The sequence below is a fragment of the Ailuropoda melanoleuca genome, chromosome 17, assembly GCF_002007445.2.
Source record: "Ailuropoda melanoleuca isolate Jingjing chromosome 17, ASM200744v2, whole genome shotgun sequence".
NCBI lineage: Eukaryota > Metazoa > Chordata > Mammalia > Carnivora > Ursidae > Ailuropoda > Ailuropoda melanoleuca.
This window is the reverse complement of record NC_048234.1, coordinates 38,527,183-38,554,507: the sequence shown is the minus strand read 5'-3', so window position 1 is coordinate 38,554,507 and position 27,325 is coordinate 38,527,183. Positions and strand designations below refer to the sequence as shown.

Genomic DNA, 27,325 nt, shown 5'->3' with positions numbered 1-27,325 from the left:
GCCACAAGTCATGTACGCTGCTGGGGGTCACGTCAGTTGTTCCTGGGCCTGAGAAGGACCTGGCCTCTGTTTTGAAGGAAGTGTGAGGAGAACTCTGCACTTGAGATGCAGTGGTCGGGACATCAGCACCGTCGTCCCCCTAACATTAGAGGAGCGGTAGTGACATCAGCCAGAGGAAGGAGGAAGGCCCACTGCCCTTCAGCCAAAGATGGCCATTGAGGGAGGGATGCCAAGAAGACTGGAGGAAAGGAGTAAGGAATTTGATCCCAACACACGTTAATACTGGTGTTGGTGACAATGATTGCAAACACCAAGTAATACCTGCTACGTGCAGGTTGCAGTCCTCAGCAAACGCATACACACACGTGTCACGATGACAGCTACACGAGAGACTCCCAGAAAGAAGTTGGGCACACTGGGACGGGGTGCATTCAGATTTCTGTATTTCTATAGCAGAGAGGGACCAGGGGAAAAGGGGTTAATGACCGCATTTTTTCAGTAAAAGCTGGAAGTATCTAGACGTACCACACCCAATTGTTTGGAAGGATGCTTCTTCCATAACACAATGAGCTAACGCTTCGGAAGCACCTACTGTGTGCCAGACGCCATCAGTCACTCGACACATGCACTTGAATCCCCTACTCAATGCCAGGCCCTGGGGGAGCACAGCAGACGAGAGTGAACATGGCGGGTCGAGTCCTTGTCCTGATGGAGACAGAAAACAAACGGGAAAGCGAGTTAGTCGTTAGTTCGTTATGATATATTATAACTATTGTAATTATGATATGTTATAACATATATTATGATATACGTTATCACAGAAACCAACACCAGCAGAGAAGGACAGCCGTGCTCTGGATCGCAAGCTTCAGACCCAGCGTCTTTGAGGAGATGACTTTCCGGCTGACCGACGAGAGAAAGGAAAACCCCAAGGATGCTGGGGGGCTCCGAGGCTCAGAACCCTCTCCTGCAGGACAGCACTCAGGCCATGGAGGAATGAAGCCCCACGAGGGCGGGGCTTAGTGAGGAAGGCCAGAGAGGATGACTTCGACTCTGACTTTAGCAACACCCACGGGAAGTCTTTGAAGAGATTCAAGTAGGAAAGTAAAATGATCTCATTTACTTTCAAAAGACGATGACGGCCGCTAGAGGGAACTCACATTTCCAGAGCTTGCATTTTGTGCTTGACATTCTAGGCCCTCTGGCTTGTCTAATTGACTCCTCACAACAAGCCCAGGAAGTAAGCTGCTAGTCCCACTTTGCAAATGATGACTTGGTTTGCCTGAGATGATGCAGCCCGAGGGGTCCCTGCATGGCACAGAGTTCGCTCATTGAACTGGCCACCAGATTTCCCTCCCAGAGCGAGCTTAGGGCTGTGCTCCCAACAAGGGAGACTCCTGAGGGGCCCCTAGGAGCAAAGCAAGGCACCCGACATCCACAGGTGCACCTGGTATCATCTGCAGACAAAGTAGACAATATGCCATGCTCGTTTCTTCAATGCTCATACTAGTAAAATACACATTCATACAGGTGTCACTGAATTTACTGTATCTTCGTGCACTTTGCATCTTCTCAAGCAACAGAGATCCAAAGAACGGGCACAAGCACGTGGGTCCATTAAAATGCCTGATGTTTAAAAGGCGTCCTCGTTCTACAATCACTGAGGAACCACTGGCTTTCTTATTTTTTTTTAAGATTTATTTACTTATTTTAGAGAGAGAGCATGCAGGGCAGGGGGGCAGAGGGAGAGGGAGAGACGGAATCTCCGGCAGATTCCCCGCTGAATGGGGAACCTGATGCAGGGCTCAGTGTCGCACCCCTGAGATCATGACCTGAGCCAAAATCAAGAGTCAGATGCTTAACTGACTGAGCCACCCAGGCGCCCCAGAACCACTAGTTTTAAACAACAGTTTCATGATCCCGTTCTGAGAAAGGGAACTCAGGGTGTGGCCAGGGTCCTGGCCACCAGGGTGGGGATGAGAACTCCTTCGCAAAGCCACCTGCCACTCCTGCTTCACACATCACTGCGGTTCCATTACCTGGGTACATGCGAGTCACCCCACCTTCGAATATCCTATCCTCGCACCGTGTAACGTCGACATACACATATATGCACAGTCCTAAATATGGGTTCATCCAAAACGCAGATCTTGAGATGATCAGAAATGAGAAACTTGAAAGAGCACAGACAAGGTCACCCAGAGACAGACCGGCCCAAGATAGGCCCATTTGATCCTTAAGGTACCACTTCAGTCTGATTCTTTTATTTCATGCAATTCAGGAGCAAATGCAAGGCTCTCCGTCCTAGCTCCAGCCAGCCCCGTGCACGTGAATGAAAGCAAGACGTTGGTTCGCCACACTGCGTGAGTATGTTTAGAGCTCGGCACCAGCAAACTAAGGTTCTCTTTTCCCAGCCCTGTTTGCAAAATAGGTCAAGCCTCTACTTGACCCAGGGTGGAATGCTACCTAGCTAAAACTGCCACCCAGAGGAAGACGTACGGATTTCAGACCTAAACAAGCTATTGACTTGCTGGTTTTCTTCAGCTACTGCTTGTTGTATTGAGTACTTCCCCATAACAGGCGCTACACTCCGTGTTTCATTGTTATTGTCTTTATCATACACAATAGCCTCCTTAAAGCATTGAGATGTTACTGTCCTTATTTTATGGATGAAGAAACTGAGGCCCACAGAAGTGAGGTGGACCGCCAAGGTAGCTAGCGAGCATCTTAGCCGAGATTTATGGCCAGGTCTAGTTTTGAAGCCTATGTATGATTTTATTTTAATTTTTTAAAGATTTTATTGATGTATCTGAGAAAGAAAGAGCATGCAAGAAAGAGCATGAGCAGGAGGGGAAGGGCAGAGGGAGAGGGAGAAGCAGACTCCCTGCTGAGCAGGGAGCCCAATGTGGGGCTCAATGAGGGGCTTGATCCCAGAACCCTAAGATCATGACCTAAGTTGAAGGCAGACGCTTAACCGACTGAGCCACCCAGGCGCCCCTGAAGCCTACCTATGACTTTAATCACTCCATTCTACCTGACTCCTTCCCAGAAACGTCAGCAATGTGATTTAGAACATTATAGAATACTTTGTGACCTTTTATAAAAATTGCTTATCTAGAAATGGTGACTAATAGTGTCATCTTCTAATAAAGGAACATAGTAAACATCACCTAAAGCTGAAATAGCTATCTTCATTCCACCGAATAAGTAGACATCTATAATAATAAATGCACAATTATATGAATATTTGTCAAGTTTTTACTTTCTCAAATTTCACCCTTGAAACTTTCTAAAGTTAAAAAATTTGTGAAAGTATGTTAAAGCATGCTTTTTTTCTCTTTTCTTGTAAATTGTATTCAACTATATCACGCATAAAGAAAATCACATAGACCATAACACCTCAGTGAATCTTTTTAAAAGCTATAAATTTATTATTTTTTTTAAGTAGGCTCCAAGCCCAGGGTGGAGCCCAACGAGGGGCTTGAGATCATGACCGTGAGATCAAGACCTGAGCTGAGATCAAGAGTTGTACGCTTAACCGACGGAGCCACCCAGGCACCCCCCTCGACGAATTTTCATAAAACGAAGCACCCAGGTCATGAAACAGAACACAACCAGCACCGCCAGGGCCCCCTCCTGCCCAGCCCAGTCACAGCTTTCCAAGACTAACTACCAGACTGACTTAATCCCATAGTTTAGTTTTGTCTCTCTTTCAATTCCATATGATACAGTACGTACCCTGAGACTAGTGCATTCCTTCGATACCGTGTGTCTGAAATTCACCCCTGTTGCTGCAAACAGTTGCAGTTCGTTTATTCTCATTGCTGTCTATTCTCATTGCTCTATTGTAGGAAAACAATTCATTTCTCCACTCCACTGCTACATGGGACCTGCATTATGCCTTGCTTATCCAAAATTCAAATTTTGCTGTGTTTTCTGGCAGCCCTGATCCTGGCCAATGCTTAACCTTGTCGGTGAAAGTGCCTACTTTATTTAAAAAACAAGAACAGGGCCACCTGCCTGGCTCAGCCAGTATAGCACGTGACTATCTCAGAGTCATGAGTTCAAGCCCCATGTGTGGTGTAGAGCTTACGTAATTTTTAAAAAAATTAAAAATAAACCGACTAAAACCATTTGTTAGTAGAAGTTGCATCTACTTAAATAAAATCTACTTAAATAAAAGATTTAACAGTTTTTCAGTTCATCTGAATAATGAGAACAGGAAACTGGTTTATTCAAGAGTATCTCTTCCGGGAAAGTAAAAAAAAAAAAAAAAAGTCCACTTTATGTAATGAAGTACATCTTTCAGCTATCTACATTTATTAAATCAACTGAAACAAAGCCAAGTCTTCACTTAACTTTTGACACGTACACAGCTTCAATTGTGTTAATAGTTTCCTTCCAAACACAGAAGTTGTTGTCATGGCAAAGTTTATTATTTGTATGAAGCTTTTTTATTCTCCAAAGCATATTACAAATTACAAATTCGTGAAGTTTCACAACAGCCCTCCACCCCATCCCAGGGCAGAAGGGAATTACTATCCTCGTTTTAAACTCAGAATCCCAAAGTCTAGATATGAACCGCTGATCACAGAGTACATTTCAAACCCAAAAGCAAAGATCTTGGCTCCGTGCTCCAAACACCAAGCTTATGTGAAAAGGAAACATTAATAATCCATCTACCGAAAACTACTGCCGCTCTGTTTTTCCAACTAAAAATGGGAAAGAAAGTGGTATGGTGAAGGGATGGTCAGGGAAGGCTGGACTTCCAACAAGTGCTTATTTTCATTCAATATAAGCTTCACCAGCAAAGTTTCAGCCTCAGTAAAGTTCTGATTTGTTTTTTGATTCTTTTTTTTTAAGATTTATTTATTTATTTTAGAGAGAGAGAGAGAGAGAGCTTGAGCAGAAGGTGCAGAGGGAGAGGGAGGGGCAGAGGGAAAGAATCTCCAGCAAACTCTGAGCCAACTGCCAAGCCCAATCCTGGGCTCCAAACGGGGCTCAATGTGGGGTTCGATCTCACAACTCTGCGATCATGACCTGGGCAAAAACCAAGAGTTGGATGCTTGACCAACTGAATCACCCAGGCGCCCCTTGTTTTTTGATTCTAAAAATGGGTACTTATCAAACATACAAGGCTCAGACAAGCGATATCCACTGAAAGCCAGAAAAATATAAATTCATGAAAATGTAGTGGGGTCCAGAGGAAATGCTAAGATTAAATTGCAAATGATTATTTGCAAGGATATTCTGAAGCAGAATTCTGCTGTTATCTTCCAATGCGATTACCGAACAAGTCCTGAAAATTACTGACCAAGCACAATAAAGCTGGTCTAAATTTCTCTCTTGACTTTTCCAGCCACAAAAATCTTGGCATTGGGGAACGTTTGTCCTAAAATGACTATTGTTCTATCCAGATCCTGATTGGAAGTGAGACTCTGAGGTTCTGTTGGGAACAGCTGGGATATTTTGGGGGAAAACATTCTGATCTAATTCTATATTTGTCTTCAGATATTAACCAATGATTTATGAAACTTTCCTTGACAACTAATATTTAAAGAAATAGAAATTGGGTATTTTCCAGAGCAATTTTCCCTCTGAATTATTCCTTTAGTTCCTCCAGAAAGATCTTCCTCAACTTGCTTACACTAAAGATCTTTGTCCCCAGTTCTGCACTTTTTTTCTGTTGAATAAAGGAAAACGGCCATTTAAAATGGAAAAAAAACGTGTAATTATAACCATGATCGGTGGCTCTGTACTGAAAAATAAAACCGTGGGATCTAGAAGGCACACAACTGGTGGTGATAAAAGATCAACTTTAGTTCACAAGTAGGAAAAGTTAAACAAAATACATTGTTTAAATGGAATGAGCCAAAGATATACCATGAGAGCAGAACTCCTTAATGGGTAAGGAAGAAACATTGGCCGAAAGCCAAAAATTAAAGAGCGAGAGATTTTTTTAATGACTGTCTTTACAGAATGGTCAACGGCAATCCTACATGGACACATTAGAATAAATTTATCTCGTTAAGTAGAGTGGTTTAGCTGAAAAAGGGATTCTTAAGAAGTGAATTCATGACATGCCTTCAAGCCCATGAAAAGTTTGAAAGGTTCTTCTTTACCCCACAAAACCAGTCATCCTCCCATGAACCCCCCCCATCTTCCTTCTCTTAGTGTATAACTGCCCATTTCCACATGTCACAAACCTAGGAATCACTGTTAATTCTCTCTTCATTCCCCTCTTTATTTAATCCATTACCAAACTCTATCCTTTCTCTCTCTAAATTGTACTATAAATCCATCCACCCTCCCCCATCCTGACCCACACCACCCCTGCTCCAGCCCCTGTGGATGGCCTCAGGGCAGCCCCCAGGGCTCTTTCCGCTTCCATGCCTGCCCAGCAGCTGTCTCTGCTCCGGGCAGCAGACAGGGTTCCTTTTAAATTCTTGTTACTGGATTATATTGCTTCCTGACTATTTTTTTAATTAAAAAACAAAACAAAAACTCTTTCACCAAACTTCTTAGTACAGCCCACAAGGAACTGCAACTAGCATCATCTTGGCACATAGGAAGTGTTCAAGATACATCTGTAGGGGGCGCCTGAGTGGCTCAGTCTGTTAAGAGTCTGACTCTTGGTTTCAGCTCAGGTCAGGGTCTCAGCGTCGTGAGGTCAAACCCCACATCAGGCTCTGAACTGGGCATGGGGTCGGCTTGAGATTCCCTCTCTCCCTCTCCTTCCTACCCTTGCTCATGTGAGCATTCTCTCTCTCTCTCTCTCAAATAAATAAATAAAATATTTAAATACATATGTACATTTGCTGAATAAATACAATAAAGAAAGATGCTTAAGGGAGCCTCCCAAGGAAAGAAGGAGCCCCAGCAAAGTCCTTGCAAAGGAGGGGTGGGGAGGCAGAAAGGTGATCTATGAAGGGAATGTTCTAAGCAGGTCAGGGCTCCACAACAAGCTATTTGTTGCTAAGTCTTTGTGATCAACTTCCAGAGAGGTTCCTGGATGATGCATCTGCTTGCTCTCCCCCCCCCCACTTCCCAATCCACCTTCTGGTTCCATCTCTTCCAGGCAGCCGCTGAGGAATCCAGAGTCTCCTGTGGGTGTCATCAGTCAGTTCTCCAGGGACAGGGGTCTCCCCCTGCCGACTGGCATCGTGCATGGGGGGACGGTGATGGGGGGGCAGTTCAGGCTGCCAACACTGTCGAGGCATGAACCTTCACTGGGTCACAAATGACTCAGGTAAGACCAAGTGGGTCTCAAAATTGGCAGAAGCTGGACCCAGAACACTTATAAAGAAGAATCATAGGAGAATGCACCAATCAAGAAGAGAGTCCAGAAACTATCCAGAAGACATTTCCCTTGGCTACACACACCTTCCCTAATCCACACTGAGGCAGAATTAGATGATAACCTAGGACCATATCACCTACTATTTGCTATCTGTTCTTCAATAACGCACTTCCCATTTCTAACTGTGTGTTCAGCTATTTAAAAATAACCTGTTGCACCCATTTCTTCAAAAAGTCCACTGCCAAGGCTGCTTTGACTCCCTGTGAACCTGCCGCTGAACACACCCAGGAGGAAACGTGGTATGCTCACTACTAGAACAAGATTCCACAGGCCATCCGAATGTCAGCCTACGTCTACTTGAGGCAAAAGGAGAAATTATATTAACTTCTCAGACCACTCCCCACTCTGAAATGCTATCATCATGACCAAGGGATTCTGTAGAACACTGTTGGGAGAGCCTGGAGGTCTTTCTGTAATTCAGCCCCTCGGACCTCCCAAGACCACCACCAACTCCATTCTTTACTGCTCTTCTTCCCCAACACTGGCAGTCCGCCCCGTATCTTTTCCACCCACCTCTCTGCTGACCCTGAAGACAGGTTCACAAGCTCTAAGATCAAGCTGCAAAATGCTTTGGGCAAAGAGAAGGAGAATGTCGGCAACAACCACAAAAACTGGGGGATGGTAAATGTTCTTACAGCCCTAGTACCCTCTCGAGGAGGCACATGGAAATTCTGGCATATTTGAGTTCCCAGCTTATATTCTGAGGATAAGGCTGTCTAAATCTTTGGAGGCCATATCATTTACCATCCGTACTAAGGCAGGTCTGAACAGAAAAGAGGGGCTAAGGATCATGCGGGTAGGGCAGAGAACTTCTTCCCTCCTTGCCTCTAACAAAGTCCGTGCAGACAGGTCACCTCTCCGTGGCGGCTGTCCACACGCCTGAGCCCATTGGCACACTTGTATTGGTGGGCCACTTTGGTTCCTGGTTTCCACTGTTTTACCCCATGGTTAGACTCATTACTTAGCACACTTCTGCGCAAGTCCAGGTCTTTCCCTAAGAAAAATCTCTCCTGGGTTTCTAAATATCTCTCATGGTATAGAATTAAAATAGTAGAGAGCAGACAGAAACCCTTTCAGGGTTTCTAAATTATCTTACAGACCCCTCAAAACATTCAATATTCAACAGATGTGCACATTCTGGACATATGGAAACCCTCTACCCAAGGAAAAAGAGAAAGGGGAAAAAAAAAAAAACCCAAGTACTTAATGAAACATCTTTATCCGTGAAACTATAAGGGCAAATGGTTTAACCCACTGCAAAATTCATTGCCAAACCCAAGACAAAAACTCATGTCTGAGGATTTCAATGCAAATACCCTCATTTGATTTTTACACAGAACCCCATGATGACAGGTTCCCTGCACCTTTGGAAAATGCTAACTCTTCCTAATTGATCTCTTTCACTTAAGGTAGAGAATTAGCACTGTTTTAAATCTTCCACTTTGTCGCAGTCTTTATTCAAGGATTTAAGCCTAAGCTATTAACTGAGGGTTCAGAACATCAGTCTGAAAGATGGGAAACAGAAAAATGCTTTCTATATTAACATATCTCAACTAGAGAAGAGGAAAACATATCCAGTGTGATACCCACCCTAGTTAGCCTTTTATTTACTAAGCCTTACTGCACCTTGAACTATAATCACCTCAAAAAAACAAATGCTAGTGTTATGTTTCTCTGCTTTATTTCCTTAAAATAATTATATGGATCAACTATTCCAGAAGACCTGTAACATCAAGTTACTTTTTCTTTATGCAATGTGTGAGTATCATCCAAATTCCAAGTGACCTTATTAATCATATTATTAAATTGGAGGGTTTTGATGGAGAGGCTTGAATAGGAACTGTTTCGTCCTTTGAAAAAGATGACAGTTTGTTTAATATCAAGCCAGGCTTGATATTAATAAACTCACTTTCCAAACTATTAACAAGGAATAGTACGACTATTTCACATGCACACAGTTCATTAAACTGGTTGATTAAACAGAGTAACTTCATCCCCATTCCACATGAAAGTAGCAAAAGGTTGCCCAAAAGATAAAAATTCATCTCGTTTATTTTTATCTTCCCCATCTTTTCCCTTTAAAGTCTGCGCACACCTTCCTGTCACATTGCTCTCCAGCTGCTCCCTAAGAAAGTTCTACCTCTCCCTTACACATGAGAGGAAAAAGTAACTTTTCACTGTATTGTAACTAAAAGTTGCATGTACTTTACAACGTACAAAACCCTGCTTGTATGAGTTTGCCCTCATTTAAGATAGTTGTTGATGAAGGTCAAGAACAATTGAATACTGGCAATTTCCTAATAATATTTCACTGGGTCCTTACTAGCACCTGTGAGGAAGATATGATTATTCCTGTTTTACTATTTAACCAGAGGTTCAGAAAAGTTAAGACATTGGCACAAAACATACAGGAAGTACATGCCCCATATTTTCGGGCCCAAGTCTACAGGTTCCAAATTATTTTTCCCACTAAAATGTGTTAAATGCAACACATAGCTCAGGGCTCTTGAAGTGTCTTGTGCAGAATGTCCAGTTTCTTAAACAATGTCTTTTCCCTACACTGCCGGAGGTATTCTAAGAAGAAGATTCAAACCCAAGAACCACTAAGATTTCCTTTTTTTAAGGTTTGGGAAACAATAATGAGGAGAGGAGAAAGAGAAGCAAAAGGAGCACGAAGGTTCCTATTGTGATCTTAATCGGCTGGGCCGTCAATCCCTCCCTTATGGGTGGAATCAACACGTGGAACTCTGAGCATTCCCTGACCTTCTGCTTTCCCTTCAAAGTGTTTCCCTTTTCAAAAATGGATTATTGTAGAACTGATGTAAAGACATGGTCGGTTCTTCAAAGGAAAAACAACAACAACAACAACACAGCATCATCTAATTCATAGCCTGGATCAAGTCACTGTGAGTTTCATTCAAAAGAAATTCTCATCTATCTTGACCCACACACGCCGCTGGTCCCAGCAACACACCAATGGCTTTGGAGCCAGCATGCTCTCCCAAGAATTGAGAGTTACGGAGTAACAAGCACATAAAAACTGAATGTTCAGGAATCGGAACGTCATAGATCTGAATCAATCTACCACTCCCCTCAAGCCTCGTCCAAACTCTCAGCCCCTTCTCCATCCCATCTGCTGTGATGGACATCTCCGGAAAGAGGAGGAAAAGCTCAGATGCGTCTTGTTTATCCTAACAAAAGACATCCTTGACTAACATGTCATTGCATGAATAACATAGTGTATTCCATTAGGAGATTCCCTGTTCTGAAGACATTTAAAAAGTAACTTAACCTTTCACATCTGGACAGCACATCACGGAAATGCAATGTGGGAGAATGTTCCCCAGCAGATGGAAACAAATTTATGATCCCCCATGTTATAGGTGAATAAAGCACAACAGGGAAGAGCTAAATCTCTTTGTAAACTAAATTGGAAAAATATGTTCTATAGCAGGGAGGGGGGAGGAGGAGAATAGTAGAGACACATGTACTCACAAAACCTTGAACTTCCCAGGGTTGTTAAAGTGATAGGCTCAATGTACAGAGAGGGCAGAGAGGTCTGCAAAGGAATCGTGTGAGCACAATGAGTTTTATTTCCAATTTTCATTTTAAAAGACGTGCTTGGTCTGATTTTCCTTCAGACCTGTCTAAACTTCTCTTTGCGCCTGGAGCCTGGAGAGGAGTACCCAATGTTTATGGCTGGCTAACGTGACTCAGGTCCTCATATCCACGGAGGATGTTGTCCTGTTTCTTATTTAAGGCACTTGTAATTAATGTGAACTGTCTCTTCTCAGACATGGAAGAACTGGATTCTAAAATTCTCTCCTTTCCTTCCTGTCCCCTCCCCACCCTTTCAGGAGAAATGGGAAACATTTTTCCTGTCATCATAACCTTCTGGATGTTTGAATTGCGTTTTCTGATGAATCTGTTGTTAAGGTTCAGGCAGTTGGAGCTCTGGGGTATCTGCACGGCAGGAAGTGATTTTCTAAGATTCATCCCCAGAGAACAAAGATTGGAACACAATAGTGATTTTGTTAATAATATGAAAAGAGATTTTCTACCCATAAATCACATCAGCATATGTTTCTAGGTTCAATGTCCATAAGGTTCCAATTTAGACTAGAAAGAAAAAAAAATCACACTCAACAATCTCATAGTGTAGATTGGATATGGAACTAGTGAGTTTTGCTCAACAAAACCATTCGCCTCGAGGGGAAAACACCCAGGGCAATAAGTGGACTAAACCCAAACTATTCTTAGGGCAAATTGTTAAAATATTTTCAAAGAAAACTCTTGAATGAAATAACATAAGAATTCTCCTATAAAACACCAGTCTTAGACTCATGCTAATTTGTAGTGAGTTTAACATTTAATAATACAGGGGCGCCTGAGTGGCTCAGTTCTTAAGCGTCTGCCTGCGGCCCAGGGCGTGATCCCAGTGTCCTGGGATCAAGCCCCGCATCGGGCTCCCTGCTCTGCTGGTAGCCTGCTTCTTCCTCTCCCGCTCCCCCTGCTTGTGTTCCCTCTCTCACTGGCTGTGTCTCTCTCTATCAAATAAATAAATAAAACCTTTTAAAAAAATGTTATAATACATTTCTAGATAGTTGCTTTACCAAAGTTTCCCGGGCCAAATGTCCACAGATAATGCTCTCCTTGCTTTTCACTCAAAGAAGGGAGAAAAGGGAAAAGAGAAAAAAAAAAAAAGTCTGGTAGCTAGACTTCTTCAAATTGTTTCTGAAAAAAAATTAAGCAGCTCTGAAGTGACGAGATCTGAACATGCATCAGGAGCCTAGTAAGTGTCCGAGACCAACAGGGCCCCTCCTGCCCTTAAGGAATTCAGAGGCTAGCAGGAGAAAATGGTACATCAACGCTCAGAGTACAACGTGTAAGCGCTAGCTCCAGGGCCAAACACTCCACCAACTCCATTCTTACTGTCCTCACTCCTGGGGGTAAGGAGAATTGATAATAGCTTCTCTATGCACAAGAAACATAGAGCCCTATCATAGCATTTCATGCACATTACATTAAGCCTAGCCTCAGCAATTCAGATAGGTATTACTCTATTTCACTGATAAGAAATACTGAGCCTCACCTCATACACTGTTGGTAGGAATGTAAACTGCTATAGCCGCTATAGAAAAGATTATGGAGTTTCCTCAAAAAATTAATAATTGAACTACCAGGGACCCTGAATGGCTCAGTCAGTTAAGCATTCAACTCTTGGTTTTGGCTCAGGTCATGATCTTGGGGTCCTGGGATCAAGGCCTGAGACAGGCTCCCCGCTTAGCAGGGCATCCACATGTCTCCCTCTCCCTCTGTCCCTCCCCCTGCTTGTACATGCTCACTCTCTCTCTTAAATAAATAAATATTTAATAATAATAATAATAATAAAATTGAACTACCATATGATCGAGAAATCCCACTTCTGGGTATTCATCCAAAAGAAATGAAATCACCATCTTGAAGTGAAATCTGCACCCCATGTTCATTGCAGCATTGTTCACACAAGCCAAGACTTGGAGACAGCCTAAGTGTCCATCCACAGATGAATGGATAAAAAAGACGTGGTATATACACAATGGAATATTATTCAGTCATTAAAAAGAAGGAAATCTGCCTTGTCCAGCATGGATGGGCCTTGAGGGTGTTGTACAAAGTAGAATAAGTCAGAGAAAGACAAATACTGTTAGATCCTACTTGCAAATGGAATCTAAAACAGTAAAACTCACAGAAGCAAAGAGTAGAATCAGGGGCTTGGAGGTGGGGGAGATGTTAATCAAAGCTTAAAGTTATAAGATGAAAAAGCTCCAGGGATCTAACGGACAGCATAGTGACTCCAGTTCCCAATACCATGTTATATACTTGAAAGTTACTAAGAAAGTAATCTTAAATGTTCTCACCATTTAAAGAAAATGATAATTATGTGAGGTGATAGAGGTGTTACCGAACCTTATTGTGGCAATCGTTTCACAAAATATATGTGTATCAAATCATCACATTGCACACCTAAACTTACACAGCATTACATGCCCGCTATATCTCAATAAAGCTGGGGGAAAATAAAATCTGCCTTGCAGTGCAAAAGCAGCCAGAGATAAAAGTGAATTAACACGTGTCGTTGTGTTCCAAGAAAACTTGATGGATACTGAAAAAAGAACTGAAGTTTAGAATGTCCAGATCTTTGCTGTTTAATAAAACCGTATAAAGTTCCAGTTGCCAGGTGAATAAGATCTGCCATACAACATTGTTCCTGTAATTCACAGTACTGGACTGTGCACTTAAAAATTTATTAAGAGGGTACGTATGATGCTTAGTATTTTTACCACGATAAAAAAAAATTAAGAAAAAAGAGAAAAAGAAAAAGACAGATCTGCAGGACGATGGGGGGCAAATATGATGGAAATGGAACACAGCACCCCACATCTTGAAGATGGTGGAGACGACAAAATGCAAACTACAATGTGAATACACAAAAGTCAACGCATTTCCTGTATACCAGCAGTGAACTACCAGAATGGAAATTTTTTGAAATGCCATTTACAATCGCACCCAAAAATGGAATATTTAGTAATGAATCTAGCAAAATATGTATAAATCTATGTCCAGAAAACTATGAGAGAGTGTAGAAAAAAATCAAAATAAATCTAAATAAATGGAGAGATATTCTTTTTTTTAAAAATGGGGGAGGGCATCCTGGGTGGCTCAGTTGGTTAAGCATCCAACTCTTGGGGTGCCTGGGTGGCGCGGTCGTTAAGCGTCTGCCTTCGGCTCAGGGTGTGATCCCAGCGTTATGGAATCAAGCCCCACATCGGGCTCCTCTGCTATGAGCCTGCTTCTTCCTCTCCCACACCCCCTGCTTGTGTTCCCTCTCTCGCTGGCTGTCTCTGTCAAAATAAACAAAATCTTCAAAAAAAAAAAATCCAACTCTTGATTTGGGCTCAGGTCATGGTCTCAGGGTCGTGAGATCAAGCCCTGCCTTGGGAATCTGCATTCAGCGGGGAGTCTGCTTGAGATTTTCCCTCTCCCTCTGCCCCCTCCCCACTCGCAGTCTCTCTCGCACTCTCTCTCTCAAATAAATAAATTTTTTTTAAGTGGGGGAGGCATCTTAAATCAGTTGTCTAAAATCACGTAGTCATTAGGCGGGAAAGCCAATACGTGGAGTTCCTTTGCCTCTTCATTCCTGCTGACTTGACTAAGTTTTGTGCTAATGTGTTGTTGTAGATTTAACCCACCTTCACAAGCCCTTCAGCAAATTAATATTCCTGCGCAAGGGAAACTCCTTACTGCATTCTCAAGATGATTAGCTTTCAGAAAATTATAACTCTAATTCAACCATGGCATGAGTCATAATACATTATATGGTTCAGGACTCAAGGCTCCATTTACATGTGAGCGCTAGAAGAAAAGAACTTCCAAATATTTTCGAGCGCCTTTGTACTTTATTCTAGAGTAGCTCCTTCATGAATCCCAAGATTCTGCAACTCCACAAAGCCATCTGTACTCCCATAAAACTATCCTTGCAGAGAACCACTGGTGTTTGCAGCAGAAATTTAGAAGTAGTTTTGGTTACGTGTCTAACTAGTTGAATTCCGTGTTCAACTAGTTAAACTATTAATTCACAGGTTCTGGTGAGGCAAGATTTTCCTCAGTGGGTTCACCCATTGAGGGTGACTCAATTCCATTCAATTCCACACTAAGCCAAACATCCAGACGAGATGGAGCTGACCACGTCAGCCTTGGCCTCCAGTCACAGAACACATAGAGTCCATCAGAGTCCATCTGGTTAGGAGGCCTCATCTCCCCTGCCCAGGACTCCTGGGCACCCGTGATGTCTTGAAGACTTCCATCCAACCAATCTCGACAGCGGCTACACATAGATTCAACTTCTATCTTGACGGGTTTCTTAAGGGGAATTCACAGATGGGTCATCCATTGCTTTTAAATCCCATAAAATACTCTGAGTTTGAATGCAGAGGAGAGCCACCATTTTTAAAACAATTACACAAAGTGATATTCTTACCTTGCCTTAAAGGGGACAACATACACACCTGCAGCAGATCCCCCAAATATGTGCTCCCCAGCTGTGCTTATTTTTAGGACAATACATTCCTTTTTCGTGTCTTGAATATGGCCAAGTTATAGCCTACATTATTTTGACTACTAGAGATATTAGTAAACAACAGAAGAAGAATTTTGATGGATTCTCATCCCATAAAATTTGTAAAGGAAACCTTTTCCTCCTATTAGGACAATGAGTATTAATTCAATGTTTCAATGATTAGATATTATTTTCCAGTGTATCTTTCCTAAAGAAAAATACATTTCTCAACCCTCACTCTCCTATCCCTCTCTGCTAATATTAGAGCAGTCAAAGGTTTAGTGTTTAATTTTACAACTGAGTTTTTGATTGTGTGGGGTTGGGAGGATGTAAGGATGATTCTAGTTCAGAAGCTCATTTGTCCATTGGTGGAAATGGGGGTTACAAGAGGAGATTCTGGGAAGGTGAGAATCAGAAGCACAAGAAAAAGATCTAGACTAGAGTTATTGCACAGAAGACGTAGTGAAGTGGGCTCTAGAATTTTTATCCCCTACACACACACACACACACACACACACACACACACACACACAAAACAAAAAACAAAAAAAACAAAGGCCTATCCTCGCCCGTGCAGGCAAAGCAAAGTTCACATTCTGATCAGCGTGTCGGACAGATTTGCAAAACGCTCAACTCTTAGTTCACATATTTCCGCCCCACATGGAATAAAGGCAAATGCATGTAGTTGTGCTCCTTCAGTTGTGTTCACTGAAGACTAAGGCATGGGTGGGCACATCTGAGAACAGAGGCCATGCACGTGAGGGACAAAGGAGCGGCAGGTTAGTCGCTGCTAGGTCCATTCCAGGATAACAAGCCAGGTAAGAGAGGGAGATTGTTCAGGAAGAAGGTGTGTGCCTGTCACTCGGATTCCCTGTCAGTCGTCAGGGACACGTTCCACACATCCTCAATTCAAATGGGTTTACTGAAAGGAAAGAAACACCCACAGATATCTCCATGGGGCTTTGAGAACGCAGACGGAGGACCATTGGGCGATGGCGTCCTCAGAATGACCTCTGTGCAGAGCTGAGCGCCATGAACGAGAGCCATCAGCGGTCTTGGCATGAACTTTGCCAAGCCTCACCCGTCGCCAGGCAACTCCACGGACAGTGGTATCTTGACAGGTGAGGACATCAGGATTGATATGCTCAACACAGACCCTAGAGCCTCAGAACCAGGTCTCGGGGTCATCCGAGAAAAACAATATGGCAGACCTGTATGGACCGCCCCTGGGAAGGCAGGAAATGGCAGGCGCCATGTAACACCCAAGAAGCACATGTGCGGTGCCTCCATGTGGACTCCCCGCGCTATGTAGAAAGATTCTGAGAATCTGGAGTTTCCAGAGTTTACAGAGGCAGAGCGTCCCTTGTGACTTATTTTCACCTTCATTTTACTCCTCGTTCAGTGTGACTTCAGAAATACAAGTTATACTGAAAAACAGGATTACACAAAGAAAGAAAGAAAAAATAAACACACTGTATAACTCCCACTATCTGCGCATGCATGGAAAGGTATCTATATTCAATCACCCCCTCGTAATGCAGAAGTTTCTGGGGGTTTTTTTCTGGGAAAATATAAAAGTTACATCACCAGTCCCTTTCTACCTAAACCCTGGCATTGAAATGCTACAGCAATTGCTCTTCTCTTAATGTCTCTGTCGTCATAAAGGCCTCTTTTGCTTCAAGACACGAAGAAGCTGGTTGGCCCGTGCTGTTACTCACACTGATCAGAGAAGCAAATTTCCTTGGAATTTTCCAAGACACAATGGAAGGCACTGTTCTTACAGCTAATTGGGGGAACCTGGATGGTGCCCAGGTTTGAATCACACAGACGTAATTATTCCTTTCCCTTCACAGATAACTTTAGAAAAGCAGTCCCTTACATTCGTGAACTTTTCCCTCTGCAGCATAAGAAATGCAGGAATGTAGCCCAGCCTGCCTTGCCTGGAGAGAGATCTGTTCCCCCAAACGGAGTGCATTTGTTTAAGCCCCCTTCCAGAAAAACAAGTTGAAAGTTTAGCTCAAGATTTGCTTTTGGGGAAGGGAGGGATGGGATTTTATCAGATTACTGGGAAAGTAACGTGAGTATCTGCCAAAGAATCATATTGCCCTCTTTTTCTTTTAACAACAACAAAAAAAGTTTAAACTCATGCTGATTTTGCAGTGGGAAGCCTGCCCATGTGACAAATGAGTCAAGATGAAATGCAGTGGTTTGGCATTCCTGGAAAGTTAATTCTCAGGTTTTGAAAAATCTGGGGAAAACAAGAAATCTTATTGTTAAAGGAGAGTCAGTTAGCATAGAGGCAGCAACTCGATTGCAAGAAAAGCTCGTTTGCAAACAGGAGAGGACGTTTTCAAATGTAAAGGTTGCCTAGAAAACAGCCATTTATCTTTTTTATTCTTAAAATAATTTTATTTTATTTATTTTTTTAATAATTTTTTATTATGTTATGTTAGTCACCATACAGTACATCCTTAGTTTTTGATGTAGTGTCCCATGATTCATTTAAAACAGTGACAGGGAGATAATCTAAAACATGGAGAGAAAGAGGAAGCACAAAAATAAATACCTGATAGGCAAGAAGGTGGAAACTATGTCCAAGGAGCTCAAAGTCCTATACAGTTTTTATGGGGCGCCTGGGTGGCACAGTCGTTAAGCGTCTGCCTTCGGCTCAGGGCGTGATCCCAGCGTTCTGGGATCGAGCCCCACACCAGGCTTCTTCCTCTCCCTCTCCCCCTGCTTGTGTTCCCTCTCTCGCTGGCTGTCTCTCTCTGTCAAATAAATAAATAAAAATCTTTAAAAAAAAAAAATCCTGTACAGTTTTTAGCCTTTGCTTCATTTTACCCAAATGTCAGGAAGAGGGGATCCCGGTGCATCTGGCTGACATTTCAAACAGAACCCAGACACCAGACCAGAGTTCAAAACCTAAAGATAAGCACCTGAAGCAAGAGAGAATCAGAAAAGAGAAAGCAAGGTCAAGAACACAAAAGGTAAGATCCAGGTCAGCAAACCAAGATCAAGTGCACTCAAAGTCAGAGGGAGGAAACAAAAATTGCCAAGTTCAAGCTCACTGACTAAAGGAGGGGAAGGCCAAAGAGGCCAAGGAGTGCCTTAACACCGGGCTTTTCAGACTTTTCCAAGGAAACTAATGATAGAGTAGATTCATACCCTTAAAGATATTGAAGAAACAGGTGCTGGGACAGCATTTGTAAATATCATGTATCTTAAAAATCAATGAAAATTTGTATGTTGCCTCATACAATAGCTTTGTTCTTTTCGGTGTAAAGCTAATATAAGATCACTGCTCAGAGGACACAGCATAGGCAAAAGCCCCTGGGAGAACCCTACCCTGTGCACCTGGGAGAACTCTACCCTGTGCACCTGGGAAAACAAAAGCCGTGATTGAGAAGCACAGGGCTCAACCATTAACCTTGGCTGCACTTCCCCCTAACATTGGACCCTTACCCTCCCTAGGATCCGCATCACTCCACAGCCATCAAGGTAGGCAGGGACCACAAACTCAAATGGCAAATGGCGCCAAGTAGCAAACACAACTGTCCGAGCTACTTGTCTCCAGGCCAAGTGTAATGTCTGTCAATTACAAAATCTTTTCAAAATGCCGTGAAGTCAAATAAAAAGGTCAAACAAAGGAAGATGTGGCACCATATGCGGCCCAAGGGCCACAGTGCACCAACCTCTAGCAGCCCACTCCCCTGTCCCATAGTAAGAACTTAACTAATGTTTGAGCAAAGAAAGATATAGAATCTAAGAGCTGGATGGCCTATTTTTTTTTTTAAAGAGAAGAAACCAAGCCCAAGAAAGAAGAAAAGCAAACAAATAAAAATTAGAACTCACATCGTAGCACAGCAACACTATGTTTTGCAAATTCTTCATTTTAACAAAGGACAAAGGTAGGCTGGGTGTGGAATGGACTTTTTGTGTGAGTTACCCAGAAAGCAGTAACCTAGACAAAGGTCAAAGAGCAAAAATTTTATTGGGGAGGGGGGTGGGAATGGAGAGTTATTGTTTAATGGGTATAGGGTTCCAGACGTACAAAATGAAGCATTCTAGAGATGGTTGCCTAATATGCATGTACCTAATACCACGGAACTCTACACTTAAAAATGGTTTAAAATGTGGTGTACACACACACAATGGGATATATTCAGCCATAAAAAAGGATATCCAGTCATTTGTGACAACATGGATGGACATCGAAGGCATTATGCTGAAATAAGTCAGACAGAAAAAGACAAATAATGGGATCTCACTTATATGTAGAATCTAAAAAAAAAAAAAAAAAACAAACCTCATAGATACAGAGAAAAGATACAAACTTCCAGTTATAAAATAAGTACGTCCTGGAGATACAATGTACAGCATGGTGACTGCAGCCAATAATACTGTTTTACATATTTGAAAGTTACTAAAACAGTGCATCTTAAAGAAAATGGTGGCCATGTGCAGTAATGGATATGAATGAGACATGCGCTGATCATTTCACAATATACACATGTCAAATCATTATGTTGTATACCTGAAACTGATAGACTGTTATATGTCAATTACATCGCAATAGAAAAATGCTCACGATGGTAAATTTTATGTTATATGAATTTTACCACAATTAAAAAAAAAACAAACCTTATTTGGGAGTACAGCTCCAGGCAACAGGAGTGAGGGAAAGGGGGAGCAAAATCAGACAGGAAGGAGGAGCCAGAACAGAGGCCTTGAGGACTTGGCCACCGATTACAGGGAACTGGCTGCTGGATCCGCAGGACCGTCCTGGGAATTTTATGGAATGTGACTCAAGACCATCCATTAGGAAGCAAGGGAAAAGCAATTATCTCCGGGCTCCACCCTGAACTGGACACAGGTTTGCCCCACGGATGTGTCTGTCCACCATGTCTGGGGTCTGTGTCAGTGGGAGCCCAGTGGTTTCCCAGCCAGAGGTGAAACGCTATTGAGTTGTACTGAACCGGTGCCTGGAGTAAGAGACAGATGAGGCCTTGGGAACCTGAAATGGTGTTCAACACACAGATAAACTATAACAACAAAAGGAGGCAAAAATATTCTAAGTAATGCACTAATGCAATACTAAATAATGCTCCAATTCTGAGATTATCGTTAAATTCAATATGTCCCTTGGGGCACCTGGCGGCTGAGTCAGTTAAGCATCCAATTCTTGATTTCGGCTCAGGTCATGATCTCAGGGTTGTGAGATCAAGCCCTGCATTGGGCTTCACGCTCAGCACGGAATCTGCTTGAGATCCTCTCCCTCTACCCCTCCCCCCATTAGCTCACACTAGAGGGCTCTCTGTCTCTCTTAAATAAATTAAATTAAGTTAATAAAATCTTTAAATTCAATGTGTCCAACTTCTGATCATTTGCTTACCATCTTTTACCATACCTACATACCATCTCTCTAATTGTTCGATAATTGCTTTAAATTCATTCCTTCTTTTGACTTAAATTTTTGGCAGTCCATTAATATATAATCTACATATAGTAAAATTCATTCTTTTAAGGTGTGCAGTTCAGTAGTTTTGATAAACATACTTGTGTAAACACCACCACAATCAAGAAATATATATATATATTTTAAAGATTTTATTTATTTATTTGATAGAGAGAGAGACAGCCAGCGAGAGAGGGAACACAAGCAGGGGGAGTGGGAGAGGAAGAAGCAGGCTCCCAGTGGAGGAGCTCAATGTGGGGCTTGATCCCACAATGCCAGGATCAAGCCCTGAGCCGAAGTCAGACGCCTAACGACTGAGCCACCCAGGCGCCCCCCTTTTCTTAAGGTCGACATTCCTAACTCATTCTACCACCCTAACACCAAACGCTGGAAGGTAGTTGCTAACCTAGGAACGAGACACTGACTTGAGTTCTTGCTTCAACTTTCCACGGACAGCAAATGTGTGGAGCTGTTTCTACACTGGGAAGGGGGTCATGTTGGCTTTGATTCCTGCCCTGCACTCTGTGCCATTCCCCAAGAAAATGTGTGATTATTCACAACTGACAAACAAATTTGGGCATATATGAAATCCTTGCCCATGTGTGGTTCATACTTTCCTCTCCTCTGCAAATGGGAGCTGTCAAAAACAAATTAAGTAATTACACAGTGTTGCTGCAGCTGTGTGTACCCTTCATTACATTATATGACTGTGGTTAAGGGATGGCTCTCTCCTGCCTAGTTTTTAAAATATTTATAATGGAAGGTGGGTTGTCAGGGCATGTTCCACTGTTGCCAGAAAAAACAAAAAGTGAAAGAAAATGACGTTGATGGCACAGCACAGCTCTGTGTGTGTGTGTGTATACGGTACATACTCTGCTGTGCTGTAAGTTATTCTCTTTACCTGGCTTTTTGACTAATTTAAAAAAAGAGGCTATAAAAATAGAAAAGAGATTGTCAATCTACGAATGACTCAATAAATAATATCTCCTTAGTTCAAGCAATTGGATTTCCTGACCACAATTTATCATTTCTTTTAAAAATTAGCAATGTCCATTCATTGAAAAACACTATATTAATAAATAACAAGTATTCATCCAAGAAAATAACATCTTTAAGACCTAATGATCCCACAAGGTGAGTGTTTGGTTACCTAGTGGTGTTTGATACATGTACGGAAGAAAAGAATAAGAAGGAAAAAGGAACAGAAAATGGTTGATCGCTGTAGAATGTGTGCTTGAAAATTCTACATTAGCCTTTGGGTGCTGATATCCTCAGAAACGTTAATTTCAACATTCCTAGTAAGGATGAGGGAAGAAAAATTATTTCGAAGTTTGTGCCTATTTTCTTAGGGAATGTCCTCCAACTTGAAAAGGCTAATTTTCAACGAATTGGGTTCTCATAACTGTAAGAATACATGTTTAATGGAAATACATGCATATGATATCATATATAATATATTAACATCATATTAAATTTTTAAGATAATACAGCTTATTTAGAAACATAAACTCAGGATGTCAGAGCTTCAACTGGAAGCAATCAAAAGGACAAAGACTTGAAGGACAACAAAGAAACATAAAGATAAACCAAGAAAAGGGCCAGAACCAAATGAATGTTTAAAAAAAAAAAATCTCCAAGGCAAATAGCGCTTTCAAGAACATGAATTTCTATGTTGTCCTTGAGGAATTGCCTTCTCATTAGAAGCATTTAGGAGAAAATGTAGCAAAGCCAGCAACAACAAAATTAACACATAGCCACACTAGAAAGAAAGAGAAAATCCCCAGTGCCAGATAAACAGAGAAGTCAAAGCCAGAGCAGAGAGGTCACCCAAGAGCAGTTCAAACATCAATCACAGACCCTAGAGGTTCAGGGCTAAGTTCAAATAACTCTTTTTTTGTTTGTTTTAAGTTTTGGGTTTTTTTTATTTTTGAGTAATCTCTACACCCAACATGGGGCTCAAACTTACAACCCCAAGATCAAGAGCCACACGCTCAACTGATGAGCCAGCCGGGTGCCCCATCTAATGCTTCTCTGAGGACAGGAGAGAGAATGTCTGTGAGGTGGGGTGGGGGCGGGGTGGGGGATGTGTGGTTGGCTATCCCCCGGTGACGCATGGAACCTCGAGGTACTACTCCTCTATGAGACACTAAAATAACTCCTCCCACGTGACTATGAAAGCAGTGAGAAGGCTTGCCCCCTCTCCAGGGCCTTGGGTTGAAAATAAATCACTTGTGAGAAATCAAAACTCCAGGTACCCGTTACACCTAAGTGTAAGGTTTACCTGTGTAACCCCCACACCATTCAGGCACCTTGAACCATGCAGTTGATATAAAAATGGTTCTGAAAGACTCTGAGCGTCCTAGAAAATGTGAAACCACTCTCTGGGGGATGCTTTATTAAAAACAGGGGCTTGGGGCTTAGTGGGTGAAGTGTCCGCCTTTGGCTCAGGTCATGATCCTGGGGTCCTGGGATCCAGCCCTGCATTGAGCTCACTGCTCAGCTGGGAGTCTGTTTCTCCCTCTCCCTCTGCCCCTCTGCCTGATTGTGCTCTCTCTCTCTTTTATTTTAAATAAAATAAAAATAAATAAAAACAGGGGCTTAAGAAACTCTCATAGGGTCAGAGGTGAGGGTCAGGGAGCCACCATAGCTGAAAATCATTTTAAACCCAATGAGAAATCAAGACACTATGAGAGAGATTCGGAAAATGCAATCAATAGGAAAATTAGCACTCCCAAAATGGGGATTATATACAGTGTGAAAGAGACTACAAGCAAGGTTATTTAAAATTAATAAAGAAATAACAAAGGAACAAAAACCATAAGGTAAAGTCAAGAGACAATGAAAAAGAACAGGCCAATTTGAAAAGAAGACAGCAAGAACCTCTAAAAAGGACAAAGTCATTGAAGTTAAAAACATATAAAAATATCCACATTCGGATATGTTACAGAAAACCCTCAACAACAAAGGAATGAGAAACTAAAGACAAATTATCCATAAATAAATGCCAGTTAGATGACAGTAGATTTCTCATCATCTCATCAAATGATTCCAGAAGGCAGTGAGATATCCTTAAGAATAAGGGAAAATGAGGGACACCTCGGTGGTTCAGTCTGTTAAGCATCTGACTTCAGCTTGGGTCATGATCTCAAGGTCCTGGGTTCGAGCCCTGCATCGGGTTCCCAGTTCATTGGGGAGTCTGCTTCTCCCTCAGCCCCTCCACCCCTACCCCCTGCTTGTGCTCTCTCTCTCTCAAATGAATAAATCAAATTCTTAAAAAAAAAATTGAGGGAAAATGATCATTTGTGTAAAGCATATGTGCAGCTAAATTATACAACAGCAATGGCAAAATGAAAACTTTTTAGATAGACTGATTTAAAAAATTATCACCCACAATTCCTCCCTGAAATGACTATTAGGGTGAACCATATGAGCTATATTCTATCTGGCTATTTCCCCCCCCCAAAAAAAAACTTATTAGGATTCAAAGTAAATCTAAAAGATGTATGTGCTTCAGGAAGAAGAAAAGTGAATCGAGAAGGAAGATATAAGATGTAAGGAGAAGTGATGGGCAATTACTTATAAATCTCAGTAAATCTTGACTAATAAATAAAAACACTATTCTAAGAATATTAAGGGGCACCTGGTGGCTCAGTCGGTTAAGCGTCTGCCTTCAGCTCAGGTCTTGACCTCTGGGTGCTGGGATTGAGCCCCGCATGGGGCTCCCTTCTCAGCGGGGAGTCTGTTTCTCTCTCCCCGTCCCCATCTGCCCCCCCACTCGTTCTCTATCCCAAATAAATTTTAAAAACCTTAAAAAAAATAAGAATATTAAAATAACCAGTGGAATTTGGAATGGGAGGAAAGAGCTAATATGTATCTAGGACAGAGCTATTAATTACTATGAAATATTAAGTCATGTATCGATGTTAAAATTTTAAGATTGCTGACTAAAAAAAAAAGCAGAAATAAAATATAAAACTTCCAAATCAGTGGTTGGAATGGGGGTGGGAATAAAGAAAACTCAGTCTTTCCAAGAGAAGTCAGGAAAGAAGAAAACGAAAGAAAAAAAAGCATGATAAATAGAAACACGAAATAAGATGATAAAAATAAGCCCAACAAACTCACAATCAAAGTGGCTATAAATGCAACAAATGTGCCTGTTTAAGAGCAGATTCTCAGATAGGATTTCAATGAAGAGATGCAAAAAGTCCAGCTATATGCTCTTTTCTTTTTTATATATATGCTGTTTTCTATGAAGTGAATCTATAATGGTTCAAAAAGGTCAAAAGTAAACTAATGACAAGGATGAAAGAGGATGTACCAGGCAAATACTAAGAAGGGGTGTGGGGAAGAAGGGCAGGGGGAAAGAAGGAGGGGTAGGGAAAGAGGAAGAAGATAAAGGGGAAGGATGGGGGTGGGGGAGGGCAGGAAGAAGCCAGTAGAACAATATTAGAGAAAGAGACTTTAAGACCAAAAAAAAAAAAATTGTCATTACAGATTAATAGGGTCATTATTTAACGATAAAGGGAACAATACACCAGGAAAATATACTTGCTTTAAATTTGTATGCACCTAACCCTGGAACCACAAAAATATATTAAATAAATAGTTCTGAGGAAATATTGACTGAAATTCAGACTACATTTGATTTCTTCTTTGTTTTCCAGAATATCTTCCACTATTAGTTCCGAACCACTAACTTGTCTGTTGAAAAAAATTTTGGTAACTATTGTGTCCCAAACTAGGAATTAATGTTTCAGAGAAAAAGTCCCCGTCCTCTTGGAGCTAAGATTCCAGTGGGTAGAATATATTTATTTCAAAATAAATTTTGAAAACACATGGCTTACATGGAAGAAATTACACTGAAATCTAAAATAATGTGCAGGACTCAAATTACTTATTCAGTCAGATTGCTCAATGCCTAAATGGCCCTCTGATAATAAATGAGACAGTTAAGAGATTTGTTCGTGTTTTAAGGCTCTGCTTTGTTCAGTGGGCTTTGTGTATCTTTTCATATACTTGGGTCTCACTTTTTTTAAATAAATTGCACTTTTTTCTTTTTTTTTGTTTTTTATTTTTTTAGAGACAGAGAAGAGGGGGAGAGGGAGAATCTTAAGCAGGCTCCATGCCCAGCACAGAGCCCTGAGATCATGACCCAAGCCGAAACCAAGAGTTGGGCACTCAACCGACTAAGCCACCCCAGGCGCCCCTTGTTTTCCACTTTTATTGAACATAATTTTAGAGTTGACACCCCACAGGATGAAATAATAAATGACAGTAAGGATTATTTAATTTTAAATATACGAAGTCTTAATAAGATGTTACTGCCAAAGTGCACATGTGGCCAATTAATAATCGTTATAAAAATAATGATTTCATAATCATTGGCTTGTTCCATGAAAAATATACTGAAAATCCACCACAGTTTCATGATTTAGGAAGTATAAAGAGCAGCACAGCAATGTACTCACTTTTTCATCATTTGTTTTATTCTTCTAATGTAAAAAGCATAGATTTGCTAACAGTTCTTTGGCATATGCATCTCCATTGAGTCACATATTAAAATGACATAAGGGTGCAAATACTTAAATCTTCATGAGACATATTTCTTTTCATTAACTGCCAAAGTATATGTTTAATATCCCAAAAGAACAGATTACGGCAAAATTTTTTCAGATATGGTCAAAATGTAGTTGGCACAAACTAGCGTAAGAAATAGAGTCAAGTGGCAGGTGATATTTAATTCACATCCTGAAATATTTACATAAACTATTCAGTATTGATGATGATAAGACTGTACTTACAATTTCTGACACATATTTCTGCTACAAATGACATGCAGTTTTAGCCAATATAAACACGATTCTAACAATTAGAACGAAAAACGTTCTGAGATGACATCTGGTCCCCCAAAAACTCAACTTGATACAGAAAGGTTTCCATATGTTTAAACAGCTTACCTCAAATAGGAATAAAAGTTTCAAATTCACCTGATATTTTGGAGCCCATTTTGTGGTATGGATGATGGTACGTTGTGTCCGGACTAGTACATCTGAACGAATGGTCATTGCTAAAAGTTTATGGTTTTCTCATCAATAGAGAGGGTCAAGTAACTGTGAGGTACACCTGCCAATCCTATGTCCCCAGAAGTTCAGCATTTGATCGGAAAAGGCTCTCCTCAGTTTAATTTACTGATGACTATGGCCTTGAAATGACTCCCATTGCTTTGCTCGTTTCACCTAACCAAATTCTCCCAGAATCTCCATGCGTGTGTCGTCCAACTTGCCAACAACTCTGAGGGGAAGCGAAATGCCAATCCTGACCTTACCTGGTGTTTGCTGTGCCTTCCTAGAGCCGTTGAGTTGCCACAGTCTGCAGGGAGTGTCTTGCGGGAGAAACGGGAAGTAGAACCCAG

At 41.6% G+C, this 27,325-nt stretch overlaps 1 long non-coding RNA gene across 1 annotated transcript; it reads right to left on the bottom strand.

The window, feature by feature from the left end:
- Positions 1 to 341: 341 nt before the first annotated feature.
- Positions 342 to 27,325, bottom strand: LOC117796917. The gene is made up of 3 exons (XR_004621620.1): positions 27,239 to 27,325; positions 593 to 705; positions 342 to 447 (listed from the first exon to the last, which is right to left on the bottom strand). It is a non-coding gene; the product is annotated as an uncharacterized LOC117796917 (long non-coding RNA).